The sequence below is a fragment of the Mauremys mutica genome, chromosome 3, assembly GCF_020497125.1.
Source record: "Mauremys mutica isolate MM-2020 ecotype Southern chromosome 3, ASM2049712v1, whole genome shotgun sequence".
Classification (NCBI taxonomy): Eukaryota; Metazoa; Chordata; order Testudines; family Geoemydidae; genus Mauremys; species Mauremys mutica.
The window spans coordinates 152545941-152564300 of record NC_059074.1 but is presented as its reverse complement, the minus strand read 5'-3'; positions in this window follow the sequence as shown (position 1 = coordinate 152564300).

Genomic DNA, 18360 nt, shown 5'->3' with positions numbered 1-18360 from the left:
CTGAGCATATGTCTACACAGTAACGAGACACCTGCGACTGGCCTGTGCTTAGCCGTCTCTGGCTTGCGGGGCTTGGGCTGTGGGGTTGTCATTGCTGTGTAGATTTCCAGGCTCAGGCTGGAGCTGGGGCTCTAGGACCCTGCAGGATGGGAGGTCCCAGAGCCCAAGCTCCAGCCTGAACCTAGGAGTCTGCACAGTGATGAACAGCCCCGCAGCCGTATCCATGGGAGCCCGAGTCAGGTAGCCTGGGCCAGCCATGGGTTTTTCTTTGCTTTGTGGACATGACCCAAGAGAGTCGCCTGCCCATGCTTTCTAGATGAACAGAGACTGTGCGCTTTATGTCTTGGGGTGTCTTCCAACTGTGTGGAAATCTGATGACCTTCTTGTATAGTTATTTCATCTGGTCCTCTTCTCCATTCAAGTCTAAGTTTTAGTAGCATGTCAATGTCCCAGAATGAACAGAACCTTTCCCCACAGCCTGAGCCTGAATGTCTACACCACAGTTAAAGAGCCCCTCAGGCTGAGCCCCACGAGCCGAAGTCAGCTGACACAGGTCAGCCGCAGGTGTTTAACTGCAGTGTAGACATACCCATTGATGGCTATTGTTACCTGTACTCTGTACAAAGACTGGCAAGGGAGCTAGGCAGTTTGCATGGATGGAGGAGGCACACACAGTACATTCTGGCTCATGAGCAAGAAATGCTAATGAGAAAGAAAAATGATAAATATTTGTGTTCCTTGATTTCATTTCACTAGCCTGTGCTTTACATTTGGGGAATGTTTTCATGATGGTGGAAAATGCTGAGGCAAGTTGAAGAAACAAACATCTGCCATCCTCATTTGGATAAGATTAAGTGCCTAGAAACACATTTCACATATCGCTGATATTTCTTCAGACTACACAACTCCACCTCTTTTTGGCTTCATTTCTTTATGCTCATGGGGCTTAGTAGTGATGCAAACCCTAACAAGGTAATAGACTTGGGCCCAACCCAAAACACTCCATACAAATACCCTTGAAACTTGAGGCTGTGTTTGAAATCTAAATCTAGATCCATGTCCAAGTTTTATTAAAGGTCCCTATCTTTATTACAGCCCAAACTAAAACCAAAGATGTAACTTCACCTAAACCTTGGGGGTATTTGAACCTGAATCAAGATTAGGACTTTTCACTAAATCACTCGAGGTCTATTCAGTCTCTCGTTTGCTCCAGTAAACTCCCTCGCATTAATGGAAACTCTGTGCCTGCAACAAGAGAGGATGACTCTGAATCTTAATTTTATTAACGCCCAGAAAACGTATGTTACTATTTTTTCCACAGCACCACTTACTATCATTAGGACAGTTTAGTAAGTGGGTAGCTATTCAGTATTTCTTTTTATCCACTTGATTCAGTATGTGGTCCTAGGCTTTAATTAATACACACATTCATCCTTGCACAGAATACAGAATTATTCATTTTCTTCTGGGCTTTTCTGTGGTGCTCTCACCACAGTATCTGAGTGCTTCACAAACATTAATGAATTTATCCTCTCAGCACTCCTGTGTGATTAGATGCTGTTGTTATTCCCTTTCTATAGCTGGGAAACTAAGGCATGGAGAGATTAAGGTAAAAATTGTCAAACACATCTACTAGTTTTGGGTGCCCAAATTGACACACTTAAGGTCAGAATTTTCAGAATACTGAGCATTCTAATAACATTTATGTGTTCAAAGCTGAGTTCCCATTGGCTTCAGTTACAGCTGCGAGTGCTCAGCAATTCTGAAAACCTGGCCCTGGAGGTCCTATGGGCACCCAGAAAATGAGGAACACACAGAGGCAACCTTACAGATGGTATTCCTAACTTTTGAGTACTTGACATTGCAACCCTTAATGATCTCTTACTATAGGGCTTGGTTTTAAATGTAATTTCCTTTTTTTAAACTAAAACAAATTGAAAACAAAATTTCTATTTTATAACCATATTGACCCCCAGTTTGGTTCACCAGCAGGTTTCGAGCTTAGATCCACAGCACAGACCTCTGCCACCTGACCCAAGGGAGTAACTAGTATCAATAGTTGGCTGTTACCCTCTATATGTCACTAAAGGGGGATGACACACACACTTTGCCAGTGGATTTCTGATAGAAGAGGAATATAGAGATTCAGGACTCAGAGGTTCAATTCCAGGGGGTGTTTCTAGTGGTTATAGACCCTTTCCCCTGTGTGCTCCAAATTGTTTCTACTCCCTCTTCTCCTATCCCACCCCCGCCCCTGGCTCCAGCCACCTCCCACTCTGACATCTTCCACCGCCCCCTTCTGCACCTCTCCATCCCCCAGCTCATGCCCCCTACCCCTTCTGGCTCCAGCCCACTCCACCTCTACTGCTCTCCAAGACTCCTTCCTACACTTGCTCCAACTTTGCTCCTGTTTCTCCCCAACACATTTCTCACTTCTCTACATTCAAATTAGGTTGCTGCCTCCTTCTCCTGCATGCTGCCTGGACACCAACAGGGAGCACTGAGCACAGGAGAGACCATTCCCTGATTCTCCAGTCTGGTGCTTCATGCCACAGCAGTCCACAATAATCAGGAGGAGCGATCGCAGGGAAAGCCCAGCTCAGCCCCTGCAGCCCCATGCTTTGTGGCAATGGCTGAGGCATAGTCCAGTTGGGATATAGGACCTGTGTGGGGATGCAGTGTGCTCAGTGCAGACAGAATCTTTGGAGAATTTAGCTGCTGAGCATTAAAGTATCTGCTGAGCCTGAGCAAACTGAGATAATGTAAAAGGCTCATAACTTGACCAACTTCAGGTCAGTTTTCATAGGGAGGGCAAAAGGCACACTCCTGAAATCAGAAGAATACACCACCATCACCGCACCAAATTTGAAGTCCCTGTTCCAAAGCATGGAGGCTTGTCAACAAAATAGCTGAAAGATTTTATTTTTTTTTAAACATGGGCAAAACAACGTATTTTCCCCTGATCTCATTCTTGGAAATGGCTCAACTGTTTGAGAAAGTTTCAGCTAAAACAATTCAGTTTCAGGTAGGTGCCCAGCATAGAAAATTTCAGCCTGAACAACTGTAGTTTGGCAAAGTTATAAACAACTGAAAACAGGGTCCTACAATGGAAGGTGTTGAGCAATCAATTTGAGGCAGCACTACCAGCTCCACCTATGACAATGTGATGTAAGTAGGGTGACCAGATGTCCGATAAAATCAGGACCATCCCGATATTTAGATGTTTGTCCCGCGTCCCGACCGACACTTATTTTCTGTGCACAACAACTTTATAGTCTCAGACCTCTGCTTGTGCACAGAGACAGGAGCCATTTTGTTTACAGAGTTTCTGCAGCCTTAACTTTGGGAAAAACATATATACATCCTGGGCTTTTTCCTGAAGACTTCGCTTTTGTTCATTCTTTATTTCCTTTAGCCTAAAATAAAAGCAACAGAGGCAGAAAATGTGTGGATGCTTATTTGTGTATGGAGAAACATAACAGTATTTCACCCTAATGGCAGAATAAAATTAACCATTTGACTAGCATATAAAGGGGATCCCTGGAGGTAAAAGTATCTATCAGTCCAGTAAATGGAAGATTTTACTCTCTGTAGTCTGGAAGATTCACTAATCATGAGCCAACCTTTATCTAGATTGAAATCCACAACACATTTAAAAAATCATTATATTAATGGATATTTTGGAACAGCTTTTCTACTCTAGTGTTATTTTAGAGAAATACAATTGTGTTCAATTTAATTTATTTAATATTTCTGAAAAAAGGAAGGAAGGGCAATTAGGAGTCCTGTGAAAAGCCCTAATGTTCATTTAACAGAGGAATTCAATCACAGTTCTGTTAGGCTTTTTTCTTTTTTTACCCCCTGCTAAATGAATTGCTGCTTTTTTATTAGATGCCTTAATTACAGTTTGTTAATGGAACTATCACACATTATACTCAAATCCATGAGTCCCGAAACATGTTAAAGGAAAAAATGTATCACTGAAGTAGTTGCTTTACAAACAAATAATAATTGGTGCAACCAAGAGATGACAAACAGCAGCTTCTCAATTGTGATATGTTGTAATGGTGCCATTCACTGTGCTTGGAGAGCTTCTTTCAGGGGCAGGAGACATACACGTACATGTGCAGTTTTCATATAAATGTATAAATTATATGGTGGAGTGGGGAGTACCTAGAGCCCCATTCTGTTTTGTCTATTTTTATAACATGCCCGTCATTGCAGTAGCTGACCTGGTCTGCATCGGGGACTTGTCCTGTTTTCAGCCACTGATAGCCAACCACCATTGTAGCTGTACCAATGCAAACCTCTAGTGTGGACAGGCAAAGCTGCTTTTTGCATTAGGATGATTTGTCCCTGCTTGAAACTGGGATGCGTTGCACCAGTGCAAATCATAGCATGTAGCAGTTTTGCTGCCTACGCTAAGGATTTGCTAAGGCTGAAATGGATCAAATCTCCAGATTAAACAAGACCTTTGATTGCCTGAGCTCTTCTAAACAGTAGCTGGTTGCTGTATATTTCTCTGTAGATTGTATTAAACAGAAGTTACAGGTAATTAACCACATAATGGCTCATCAAAGGCCCCATTCACTCAATCCCATGACAGTGGGGGCTGCAGAGGGCTCTCTGTGCTGCTTCAGGAGCCATTCAGCAGCAGGCTGGCTTCCCGCACAGCTGGGTGCTCCTCTTCTCAGTCCTGGCTGTGGGGGTTTCTGATCTATTGTGTGTCTCATGCTGGGGGACAAGGAAGAGATTCAGCTAATGCAGAGGTTTCAATAATAGGGTGTTGGATAAACAGGAGTATACTGCATTGCAAACATAGTTGTGTGTAAACATGCATGGATCTATGCACATACACACAAGTGTATACTCAACCACACCCATACAACACAATGCTGCTAGGTGAACACACACACACACACCCCCTCGGAATCTGAAAAAAATATATATTGCATTCAAAACCAGTTTCTAAGAGCATTAAATGCTTAGCAGGATAAAGGCAGCTACCTGGGATCACCAGTCGTCAACTCAGATGGAAATATGCAAAGCCTCCCCACAGCAGCAGGGGGGTAAATAAAACACTAGAGTACTTCAGACCAGCACCATGAAATAAATAGAAATGAACTGCAGAGCTGCACTGATTTTATACAAAAAGTCGAAGGAGTGAAAATGCAACCCTGTGAACAATCTGGCAACCTGGGATTTCTTGAGAGAATGTAGGATATTTAAAAAAATCACATTTTGGGGGCAGAAGGATTTCCCTCCATTAGAGTTGTTATACTTAGAGAAGTATCTACAACTAATCCTTTGCACTGATAATGACTTTGACGCAGAAGAAATATCTATAGACTACAGTGGTTTGGAAAATGTGGGTCAGATTCTCTTTTTCCTCAGGGTCTTTGCTGAGCATTGGCTCGGACAGGGGCAAGGCCAACACGGCTATGTTTCCACGTTATTCTTTTACATCTATTCACAGGCTCTGATACATAATCCGCACCAACTCTATGTAGTGCTGTCCCTCTCTAGAGGTGGCTGGGCCACATACAGTTGTTTATAAGCATGTTATAGCCTTGGCTAGCTGAGCTGGGTTTTTTAGTTCAGAAAGTAGAGGCGCATCCATTTGGATCCAGAAATCCCAAATGCAATCCCTCCCAGCAACACTGCAACTGAGGGTGTGGCATTACATATACTGTTGACCAAGATAGAAGCAAAGCAAGAAAGAAGAGAGTGCTATAATCTTGGGCTGTAACTCACACAACACATGGATCTATTAAATTTGTAACAAGCTGTATCACTCTCGAATTGGGCTTGTGAGTGATAAGTGGATTCATCAGGGACCTGATTAGACCTCCTAAGCATATACCATGATCCAGTTTGGATCAACAGTTTCCAGTGATGATGACTATGAGGTGTTTGACTTACCTGAAGATCTTTGCATGGGTAGAGGAAGTTACCCTTAAGAGAATGATGCTGGAATGGAATAGTGGGCAATTGCTTGGCTGCTTGGAGGGTCCTCTTGTGTGGGGAGTTTAATCAGTTTCCAATCCAGAAACTCTCCTTTTCTACAGGCATGTGGGCTCATTATGACACTTCATGAGAATCTATATCTGCAGTGTTTTTAGTAGGTTGATGTCACCCAGTTCTCCATTTGCATCTCTTCAGACCCTGCCAATGCAGGTGAATGACAAACTCAGTGTCCAGTGGAGACTGGGGCTAAGTGGATGACTTTCAGCGCAGATAAGACCCAATTAATTTTTAAAGGTAATGCAAGAGAGAAGAATGACTTTGGGATTAAAGCACTGGACAGGGACTCAAAATATCTGGGTTGAATATCCAGTTCTGCATTATGTGGCTTGGACAAGTCACAGCTCCAGATCCACAGAGGTGATTATGTGCCTAAACCCCAGTCTTGGGAGCCTAAGTCATAGCTGTAGGCTCCACTGCAAGCACTCTCCTAAGAAGTGAGAAACCTCTGTTCACATCCTGTCTACCTATCAGGACTGCTGCATTGCACTCATCCTCTGTGCAGGCCTGCTCCTTAAACCATCTAGAAATTCCTGTCATAGAACATGGCTCCCTGCTAATGAAGTAGCATTTCCCATAGGCAGCATGTTATACCAGTGTTCAGTGAAATGCACTGGCTACCATATGGATTTCCAGGTAAAGTATCAGGTGTTGGCTTTCACTTATAAGACCTTGGCTTAAGATCCTGAAAACCATTGCTCATAATTTTAGTTGGTCAGGTTGCAAAAGGTCTAGCAGTATTAGGCCCTAAAGGCTTAAATATTAGAGGTCATGATGGTTTGAGAGACTGCTACACTCCCACTGTGATGAAAGGTGCTCAGATAGATACATAAGAGTTTAATATGCAATAGTATAGAGCCTGGGTGAAGTTAGTTCTCCTGTAAATCAGTGAGAGTCTGAACAAAGAGAGCTTCATGCTGAGGGCATTTTTAAAATCAGTACATCAGTAGTTTAACATGCCATAAAACTAAGCAGTGTAACGATGATGGTTTCCTCCAACGCCAGTCGCCAGAAGTCTGTGTGTGTTTTATAAGAGTACTAGCAGATTTAAGGTTTTGTCACATTTTGTTCCTCTGAGGTTTTATAGTTTGGTAGAAAACTTGCTGTGGGTGGGTGGAGAACTTGTTGTACAAGTAGGAGTGACATTTGCCTGGGAGTGAAATCTATTTTCACCTACAAAAACACAGCAACATCTAAACCCAGAAAAGTAATAAGGAAATGTGCTTTAAGATATATTGTAGGAGGGTACTGGTCAAGGGAGGCAGCGTAGGTCATCTACATGTAGTTCAGCCTCTGGCTTTTTCTTCTTGGTTGGGCTGTATAGATGTAGACCATATCTCCAATAGAGCCTATCAGGCCATGGCTTAAAGACTGATTATTTTGATCCCACCACTCTTTCAGAAGCTGGGTTGTTTCCTAGATATTTAAGCCAAATGTGTCTTGTTTCAGTTTAAACCCAGCATTGCAGCAGGATTGTCTTCCCACATGGACCAAGAAACAGCACCACAGTCTTCAGACAGCTTCATTTGCTGTAAAGGGGGGAGAGAGAGCTCAGTGATTTGAGCATTGGCCTGCTAAATCCAGGGTGAGTTCAATCCTTTGGGGGCCACTTAGGGATCTGGGGCAAAAAAATCTGTACTTGGTCCTGCTAGTGAAGGCAGGGGGCTAGACTCAATGACCTTTCAAGGTCCCTTCCAGTTCTAGGAGACTGGTATATCTCCTATTATTATAAGAGTCAGTTCAAAACTGCACTTGACCAAAACTTGCTTCAAGCTCTACCCATGGACTTGTCTCTCACCTCACTTGTCCTCCTCTTCTATTACCATTAGTACCTCTACTCATCTAGCACTGACTTGCCACTCTTGGCGTGAGATCCTACTCTCTAGTTCTTGGTGTCTGGAATAACCTCCCTGTATTTCTCAACCCCTGACTCTTCATCACATTTTGAATCCCTGCTATGGATGCATCTTATCTCTCTCACCTCTTTTTCATTCCCCTCCCAGTCCGCTATTGGGCTTATGAGTGAAAGCTGTGTTAATTTTTAACTGTCTTTATGAACACAGTTCAATGTATCCTCTACATTGTCTGCTGTGTGGCAGTTTTTAATACTGAAGCATCTGAGTTACAGTTAGTTTTGAAGGATTCTATATAAGAGTTTTATTCTATGGTCTTATTACCAGCTAATAAGAACAACTTCTCCTCGTGTTCCTTATGGCCTCCATCCCTCTATGTCAGGGGTGGTGAAACTTACTGGCCCTCTGAGCCACATATGGCAATCTTCAGCAGTTTCAGAAGTGGGGCACACCTGCCGGGGCTTGGGGCTTCAACAGGAGTGGGGTTGAATCCCTGGCTCCAAGACACCCCCCCCAGCCACGCCTCCCTGCTGGATAGAAGCCCCTACCCCACTGCAAAGCAGAGGTCCTGAGCTCCCCGCCACCCCCATCTGGTAGGTGGAGAATGGGGGTGGGGGGAGATGGCGGGGCTTGCAAGTTGCACTTTAACAGTAAAAGAGCCACAGTTGGGCCATCCCCTGCTCTGTCCTCGTACACCACATTCAGATCCTCTGAGACCTCTGTTCCCCTATGAATCTATTTGTTCAGACCTCCAACAATATGAGGGCAAATCATGAGAGGATGAGAAGGGAGGAGCAGAATTGTGAAGGGCCATGAAGTTGACTAGACTCTAGTGAGTCTTTGAGTGCTTTGTTCCGCCTGCTTTTAAATGAGTCAAGTAATGGGACTTCACCACTTGTCTTGGGAGAGGCTATCCCATAGTCTGCCAGGCCCACTATTTGGAGGTCTAAATTTTCCAAATTTAGTTTGGGTGCTTCAAGCTCCCTTTCTCCTCTATCGCCTGGGGTCTCTGGTTGGACTACATCTCCCATGATACACCCTGGTTTCCCTTCTTGGAGAAGGGAGGTGGTTCATCAGAGGAGTCGCTTGCCATGACACATTATCGGGGAGATGATCTGGTTGGGGAGCTTGGCCCATATAGCAGAATGAAGACATAAGGCAGTTGATCTACAGCCCCCACACAAAGCACTGTGGTAGCAGTTCCACACCAAAATATTTTTTTCGGCCAAAATATTTTTGGTTTTAAGGCTTTTTTTTTCCCAACAAAAGTGAGAATTTCCATGGAAAGCAGAGATTTCACACACAAATATCATTTAGTCAAAACCCCAATTTTCTGTCAAAATTTTTATTTTTTGTGGGGAAAAGTTTTCAACTATCCCTACAAATAAGAACTCAGGATATCCTTGATCTGAAGTCTCTGCTCAGCACTCTGGATTATCCACCAGTGTCTCAGCCACTTTGCACTGCTCATGTATGCAAAAAAGTCAGGCAGCAGCCTGACGGGGTGGTTTGGGGCCTGCACCTGAACCTATTGCAGCTCAGGATTCAGCCCTTGCTTCTTAGTTTGCTTCCATCAAACCTACTGTCATGGGGTTCGCTCACTGCTGGGGAACCGCCTCATGGCTGTGTCTGGGAAACCAGCTTTTGTCTGGTCTGGTGACCCCTTCGGTTTTTCACTTGCCCCTTGGCCTTTCTCTCTCTCTCTGCAACTTGGGTTGCTCCCTTTTTGTGGCTTGGCCCTCCATCCAGGTCACAGTATACTTCCCCCTCCCACCTCTTTGGGGTCTCAATCACTCAGGCCAGCTAGACAGTTGTTCCATTCTCACAGTCCTGTGACACTTCCCAGTGGCTGGTAGGGGAACCCAAGCCCACCCTCCACACTGGGTTCCAGCCCAGGAACCCTATAATCAGCAGTCATGGTTTGCTCAGTCCTATTTTTTGCTGCTTTTTCCCTAGGCTTCTTCCTACTCAGCCCTCAGGCTTTCTTTCTCCACAATTTTTCTGGGGTTGATCCTTCTTCCAGGGCTAAGATCACAAGGCTTTTTTTTTCTTGTTAGGTTTTTTCCTCCCCACTTCTCTGCTCCCAGAGAGTGACAGCAGAATCTCACCCTGCAGCCTTCTTTTTCTTCTTTGGTATTGTGGCATAGCAGCCTCGCTTCCTGAGTCTGACCGCCATGCCCCATTTTCCTTGCATTTTTGATAGATGTTGCTAGGAAAATTGTTTTAAGGCTTTTATGCTTTCAGTATAAGCACCTCCTTTCACTGTTACACTTTTTACAGTCTCAGATAATATGATCTATTTTTTCCTGGGCCTTATATGTTACACATAGACCATTTTTGGTGCATGCTAATTAGAAATAAATTATTTAATCCACAATGCCCTGTTAGAACTCTAACTAGAGCCACTTCGCTCTCCTTCTCAGGGCCTTTGATTATATTAACACTGTCGACTGCAGGGCATACTTCTCAGAATTTTTTCCCCTTTGTTTCATTTGCCAGCAATTCTTGCCATTCCTTCCATAGCTCATTTTTGAAGCAGGTGTTTAAATTCAAGTTTGCGTAAAGGGATTCCGAGGTCAGCTTGTTCATGATTAATAACACTTTTTGCCTGTTTGTCTGTCAATTCATTGCCTGCTATCCCTACATGCACCATGATCCATGCCATCACTATGGTTATATCTAATTGTGCAAATTCAGTAGTTAGCAGTAGCATGTAATTAAGAATATCATCTCTGCAGTCACTTATCACTGCAGCCCTGATAAAGAGTCAGACAGGATGGTCATGGCAGGTAGCCACACATCTAAAGCCCAGTTTAGTGCTAGCATAATCCCTGATAGCTCAGCCATAAAAACAGATAAAGTTAGTTAGCCGTATGGCTTACTTGAGTCTGAGTGAGGACACACAGAAAGCTGTTCCCACTCTTCCTGTTCCTTCCTCTTTGAAGCCATCTGTACATATTCGGCAATAGTGTCCCCACTTATCACAAATATATTAATTTGCTTTATTTTGTACATTTAACAGTCTTTTTATTCTTTATATAATTCCATGTCTGTCTCAGCGGGGAGGGGATGATTTTCCAGTAACAGAGTATTTTCGCATAGCTATTGATTTTGGTCTCTCTCTCTCAATACTTTATTTTCATTAAGATCCTTTATCTACTTACATGGGGAATTTTAATTTTTTTTTTTTTGTCATACCCGGCCTCCACTTAATTGCCAACAATCATTATATGTTAGCTTTCTGTTGTCATCTTCACTATTACCTACTACTTTGGCCCAAAAGATTATGTCTAGGAGCTTCACTCTAAGATTGATAGACATTTCACCACCTGCTATTTGTAGTACACAGAGGCATAGTAATGAAGGCACCTCATGCGATATGCAATGCCTGTTCTTGGATATAGTCTAGTTTTCTCAGGTTTGTGTTCACGGCTGAGCCAAAGGCCTGCCATCCATACTCAATAATTGGTTTAATTAGCGCTCAGTATAGCATTACCATTTTCTTATCAGCTCCCCTGGATATTCCAAAGATTTTTCAGTGAGTTAATTCTACCTTTGCACGTATCTTTAGTATTTTCAATACAGTCTCTCCAAATAAGCTTGTTTTCAAATCATGTCTAAGAATTTGTAATTTTTCACTGTATCTGTTGGTCATATAGATATAACTTTACATCTTTTTGGATTTTTCATTGTCATGAAGATTTTTGCCTTAGTTGTGTCTATGAAGAATTTGAAGCCCTACCTCTTTATTCCAGTGGATCATTGATTCCTTTGGCAGTGCTTTCAAGGTTTCTGGTTTTGGTCCATATGGCAGAGTCATCAGCAAAGAATGTGATCCATATTCCTGTCCTCATCTCCTTAGGGAGGTAATTTATCATGATATTAAAGAGGGTTGGGCTAATTACACTCCCCTGTGTGGTTCCATTTGAAATTGAATGTATATTAGAAAAAACATTCCCTGTATGGACTTTAGTTCTTTTGCTTAAGTAGTCCCTTAACCATCTGTATATTTTTTTCCTGTAATAACCATGGAAGCCATTTTATGAAGCAGTATCTCTCTCCATAACACATCATAGGCTTTTTTCAGGTCAGGAAGGTTATTATGAACTCCTTGGTTCTCATGGTTTTTTGTGCTTCTGTCTCAATACTTTGAATGTGGTCAGTGGCGCCCCTACCTCTTCCAAACCCAGTTTGCATTCCATCCGGGAACACATTTCTTTCTAGGTGTACTATTAATCTCTCCATTACCATTCTTTCCATGGTTTTACCTAAATATGCTGTGATGGCAATTGGTCTGTATGCCTGAGGTCTTGAGCACAAATTACCCAGCTTCCTCATTGGGACTTTGAGTGCTTGTTTCCAGTCTGTAGGTATTTCACCTTTTCTCCATCTGTTAGGTAATTTTAGTATCACCCTCAAGCTTCCATCACTCAGGTGTTAAAAGCATTTCAAAGTGCATTTTGTCCTTGTTGGGTGCAGTACTTTTGTTCCTTATTATCATTTTTTCGAGTTCTCATACTAAAGTTTTCACTTAAAATAGCCACATCCTCCTTCCACCTCTTCATCATCTCATAATTATCCGTAATGAATGTTCTTTTCCTATCCCTAATTTCTATCCGCTGATCCTCGTCATTACTGACTTTTTGAAACATGGTGTCCAGAATTTCCACGTTTTCTTTGTTGGAGCTTATTACTCCATGCTCTGCAATTGCAAGGCTTGGTATTACGTGGCTCTTACTCTTTATTCCAAATTCATTTTCTGAATTTGTTTCTATAGCTCTGCTATATTGGCATCTTTATTTACTTTCCTGCCATATGTTCTCCAGCTTTCTCTAGTTTTGCTCTTTTTATAAACCTTTGTACAACCACTGTACTTTTATAGTTCATTAAGATCTCACTATTTAAGGAACTTTTTAGCTGTCTTGCATGCCTCATTCCTAGTTACCATTTCACATTCCTTGTTCCCCCATGGAACATTTTTTTTTCTTTCTCGAAGTACTGTTGGTATTCTAGGAATAGCAAGGCTGGATGGCTTTGATCCCCTTGGTAACATTACTGCAGAAGTCCTCTATCTTAAAGTATATGTTGCTCAATCACATATTCCTCACTTTTGTTTCTCGAGACTATACAGTTTGTTTTTAAGAAAATACTCCAATTAGGGATAGTATCAGAGGGGTAGCTGTGTTAGTCTGGATCTGTAAAAGCAGCAAAGAGTCCTGTGGCACCTTATAGACTAACAGACGTATTGGAGCATGAGCTTTCGTGGGTGAATACCCACTTTGTCGGATGCATGCATGACATGACATGCATCTGACAAAGTGGGTAGTCACCCACGAAAGCTCATGCATCAATACGTCTGTTAGTCTATAAGGTGCCACAGGACTCTTTGCTGCAATTAGGGATATTATGTCATCTTCACTATTTCATTTTCCTTAGTATGTAATTAATGTCAGAAAGTGGTCACAACCCATCCCCTCCTCTGTATATTTTCCATCTGTGTTCACTTGCTATGGTGCTAGAAGGAATTCCCATATCCAGGCATGAGAAGCTTCTATCAGCTGTATTGAACCTGGTAGGTGCTCCATCATTTGATATTACTAAATTATTCTCTTCAAAGAATTGCTCTAAATATTTTCCATTTTTCTTACTTCCCCACAATCTGTGTGACAATTCAAATCACCACAGATGAACAGCCATGTGACATCTGCAATTAATTCTTCAGGTCCATAGCCTCTAGTTTTCTGCATGTGTTATAGACAACATGAAGTCTTAAAAACACAGTTTTGTAGTGGTATCTCAATTGCACTATACTCAGTTTAGCTTTTTAACCTCTACTTCAAGGTGGTTCAGGTTCTCCTTAATGAAGGTACAGACACGCCCACCCTTTCCTATTTATTTATCATATCTGTATATGCCATATCCTGGGATTTCATAGTCTAGTTTTTCCATTAGCCAAGTGTCCTGTGTGCATATTAGATCAGGCTTTGTTTTCATATCAATTTTTTTATTCCTACCCATGCTGTAGGCATCAGGCTAATATCAGTCTATGGGCATTCCAGCTAAAATAATTAGTCACCACCATTCTTTTAACCTTCAATATTTCCTTCACTTAGGAAAGTATGAAGCTGTTCCACTGATGGGTTCCTAGCCCATAGGTACTTTTCAGCAATTTTAATTATAATTCTCATTTTCTGTTTTCTTTCCTGTTTGAGGAATTGTTTATTATTTCAGTCATAAATCATAAACTCAGTGAATCTCTGTTTCCCTAAGTAGTAGGTCATCTCCTTTTACCCTGGTGTCACTCATTGTTTCCTTCCCATTAATTTGTTGCTGGCTATTCCCTTTTCCCATATCAGGTTCTCTTCCCCCCCCCCCCCGCTTTTTTTAGATCTCTCCTAGTGGCTTCTGCATATGAAATTTTAGTAATGGGTTGCTGTGGGGGGGGTATTTCTCTAGTCCTCTTTGCCTCAGTACATCTCCAGATGCTGAGCTGTGTTTTCCTCCATGATTGCAACATTTGTTCTTTCCCTTCCTCACAATTATTATATAAATATTTGCCTCCACATGTGCTGCACTGTGTTTTCCCTTTGCAGTGATTTGTTATGTGATCAAATCTTTGGCACCTGTAATATCTCACAGGAGGAGGAATATCAGGCTTAGTGCAGAATATGTGATGCTCTGATGTTACTCTATCTGGTAGGATTCTTCCCTTAAAAGTGACCCGCACTCCCATTGGCCAGGAACAGTGAGCCACGGCCACTGGGAGCTGTGGGCAGCCGTGCCCGTGGACGATCAATGTAAACGAACTGTCTCGTGGCCAGCCACCGGATTACCCTGATGGGTTGCATGTGGCCTGGGGGCCGTAGGTTGCCCACTACTGGCCTAGCCTGTCTAGTTCAAGCCCTAAGCCTCCTTCTGCTCTCAACTTCCTGGCTTTATACGAATCAGTCTGCTCCTGCACAGCTGGGCTTCATGTTCATTTAAGTTTTGCTCTCCTTCCAGATGTAGCCATATACCATAATTGGCCTCTCAGGTCCAAATTAACCCCTTTAGGGCCTATGTGGGGTGCACATGCCATCATGCCTACTCATATCACCTTAGAGCATCCCAAACTCTTTCCCTCCTTTTGTGTTTCACCCTTCCAATGCTTGCACAATTATCTCATACTCCACTTTCTTCATCATTTAGGCTTGTTCTCCATGTCAATACCAATTATACAGAGCTCAGGTTTTTTACGTGGTGTGCAAACATTCACTAATTAATTATAACTAATTATACATGTACTTTTAATCTTTCCTCAAAGCTCAAATCCTCTAGCTCCATAATTATTTTTTGTTATTATAACCTATTTACAATAAGAGCTTGTTTGTGGGGCGGTGGGAGGGGGTTGGATGGGAAGGGTTAGCATAAGGTACCACTCTTTAAAATTTCAATTTGTTAGAGTTTGGGAAATATAGTATTCAAACTAGATTTTGATTGAAAGTTTTAGTTGTTTTTCTGTATGTTATTTGTTACTAGCCCAGTCCTGCTAGCCATTGGGGTCTGATCCTGTGCCATTGATGTCAATGGTAAAGCATCCTTTGACTTCAGTGGGGCAGGATCCTTTCCTTACTCAATTGAATAGTCAATGGGCCAATTGTTTTGCTCGATTCTGCCATTCTTATGCATGTTGAGTAGCAGCTTACATTGTGCAAGTGGTCCCCATAGAATTCAACTGGAGTAAAGGTGACAGAATCTGGCCCTGTGCAAATAAAGTTTTTGTCAGGTTCAGGGCCTAGAAACCAAAGCAAAGATGTTGTCTCTCCACTTGTCACAGTGCCTGGGAAGAGTAACTTACTGCCTAATCAAATATGCAAGTTAATTCAGGTAAACAATGAGACATTCATGAAATGAGAGAAATACTTATTAATTAAAGTCCAGCAGGGTAACATGTACCTAATCCAACCTCCCACCTCACACCCCTTCAGGTTTCCTCTCAGAGACCTCCTGCTATTGTTTCACACTCTCTCTGATTGCTTTTCAATAACAGCTTGTGTGTGGCCTTTGTAAATAATCCTCTCATTAGAGGTTTGTTCAGAACATGCAATCAATTTATTAAGACATTTTCCAGGAGAAATTAGCAGGTACAGTAAAGCATAATTATGCAGATATTCATTCATTTTTAGAATGAGAAGTTGACCAGAAAACACCACGCTTTTGCCAACCTCAACAAGCAGCTTGGCAGCAATCTGAGCTGCACTGGTAATGACACTATCAGGAAGAATGAAAGCTGGTAAATATTAGGGCTGGTCTAACATTTGACATAAAAACTTGTTTCTGATGGAAAACTGGGTTTTCATTTAATTGACTTTTTTACGTATGTGTAAAGCATCTGATTTCTGAAGAAAAGTTTGATTTTTTTTTTCATTGAAAAACTAACTGTCTGGGGGGAGGTAGGAAAAAAGACCATGCAACTGCTGTGACACATGACCTCCCTTCACCAAGAGGGAAGGCCATGATGTATCATGGGAGATCATCCTATTCAGGAGAATGGGAGCATAAGGCACCCAAACTACACCTCCCAAGACGCATAGCAGCAACTTGGAGTTGCCATATTGTGGTTTTCAGTTTTTCACCAAAGACTCTCTATCTCATTTTTTGTGCTGGAAAAACTCCATTTTCTGACCAGCTCTGCTAAATATACTGGTTCAAATCCTGCCCTGATCAGCAAGGGGCTCAATATTATTACCATTTGATGGATGTTCAGTGGCCTTGGGGAAGTGAATTTGGTGGTCTTGGTCCACTTCCTAGTGGACAAAAATCCCACTATAGCTTGCACTAATTGGACTCTTGTGAGCAATTTCAAGCACTGAATGGACTATAGAGACTCATTGACTTTCTCATACTGGAAGGTGGTCCCCTGAAGGCAGGACTGAGGTAGCCTGGAGGAAATGGTGTGGCCGATTCCATAGATGGAAGTCTTCTCTCTGAGTCAGCACAGACTATGGCATTAATAAAAAAATATTGGCGTTAGTCTTGCTAGCTGTGCTGTACTTGCTTTGTGGAAACTTTGGTCTTCAGGGCTGTCACTGTGGCACTTCTCCCAATCAGTAACTTCACATTTAAAATGAAATGTGTCTACCTGCTAGAAAGGTAACCCAACCGAGTGTCTGAAAATCAAGCTGTGTTCATTCTGCTTTGGATCCCATTGGAGTTTAAAAAAAAAAAGAGTGGAATTGGAAATCAGCTGGTCATTGCTGATGCTGTGTAATGCAGAAGACAAAATGATAACCGAGCTTGCTTTTTCTGCAGTGCTGACAAAAGTACAAAAAATAAAATAAAATGGTGATAGCAAACTAATCCAAAATGACTTAGAAGACACACTGAGAGCAGATAATGGGATTACCATTGTGCACTTCTATTTTTTTTACCATTGCATATTTGTTCCCTCAATGGCCTGCAGATCAAATTTGCTTAATTTGTAAGTGCAAAAGGGTATTATCTTCCAGCTTTCTTTGCCTAGCACCAGGGTAGATGTACTGAGTGAAATTGGGTGCTATTTTTATTGATTCATTTTCCTGACTAGAACCTGACTTTAAAATTGTTACAAATGTATAGGGCTTGTTATAGAAGAGTAACATTTAGAGTTGGAAAGGACTTGTGATATTCCATCTAGTCCATCCCCCAGGACTAGCCCTGGATACTCTGGATGTTCTACAGTATAGTGCCCTACACTGTAGATTCTGGGTACTCTACAGTCTATTTGACTGCCCAGTCTAGGACTCTCAGTGTATTCTAAAGGTTAGCGTCTACTTTTCCTTCCAGCCCTGCATACTGAGTAGTGCATTGGCATGATACTTCGGGAGCAGTATACGGCAGGATCCTCTTCCTGCTTCCCCCTTGGTCACAGGGGGTAGTAAACTAGCACTAGGAAATTATTGTCCAACCACCACATGGTCTGATCTGTGCGAGGTGGCATTTTGAGAAGGGGGAGAGCCAAAGCTCTGCCTACTCCTTGCCCATAAACTCAGAAGAGGGTGTAATGGGTGTGCACCAGTGTGAGACAGGCTGTGCAGCCCACCTCACAACTAAACTTCCACAGGTTCCCCTTCAAGGGTGGTCCCTGTGTGGGAGGTCCTGGACGTCGTCCGCAGGAGCCCTGCGAAGCCCTTTCAGTCTTGGCCCAGGATGACTGGGTATGCCAACTTGGGCTAACCCAACCATCAGGGTCCAGGTTTCTCCCTTTACAGTCAGGGTCACCGGGGCCTTGGGGTAAGGTCGCACATCCATGTGGATACACTGGAGTTGAATAACCCCTAGTGACGGTTCAGGTCGGGGGACGAGACCCTGGCAGACAAGCGTCTGCCCACACCCCGAATCAATGAGCACAGAGGAAAGGGCTCCATTCACTATAATGGGGATAGTCAGTTTACCCGAGGGTTGCTTATGGGCCCGGGCCTCCCCTGAGCAGACCTGCCCAAAGCTGCAGTCCATCATCAGGCAC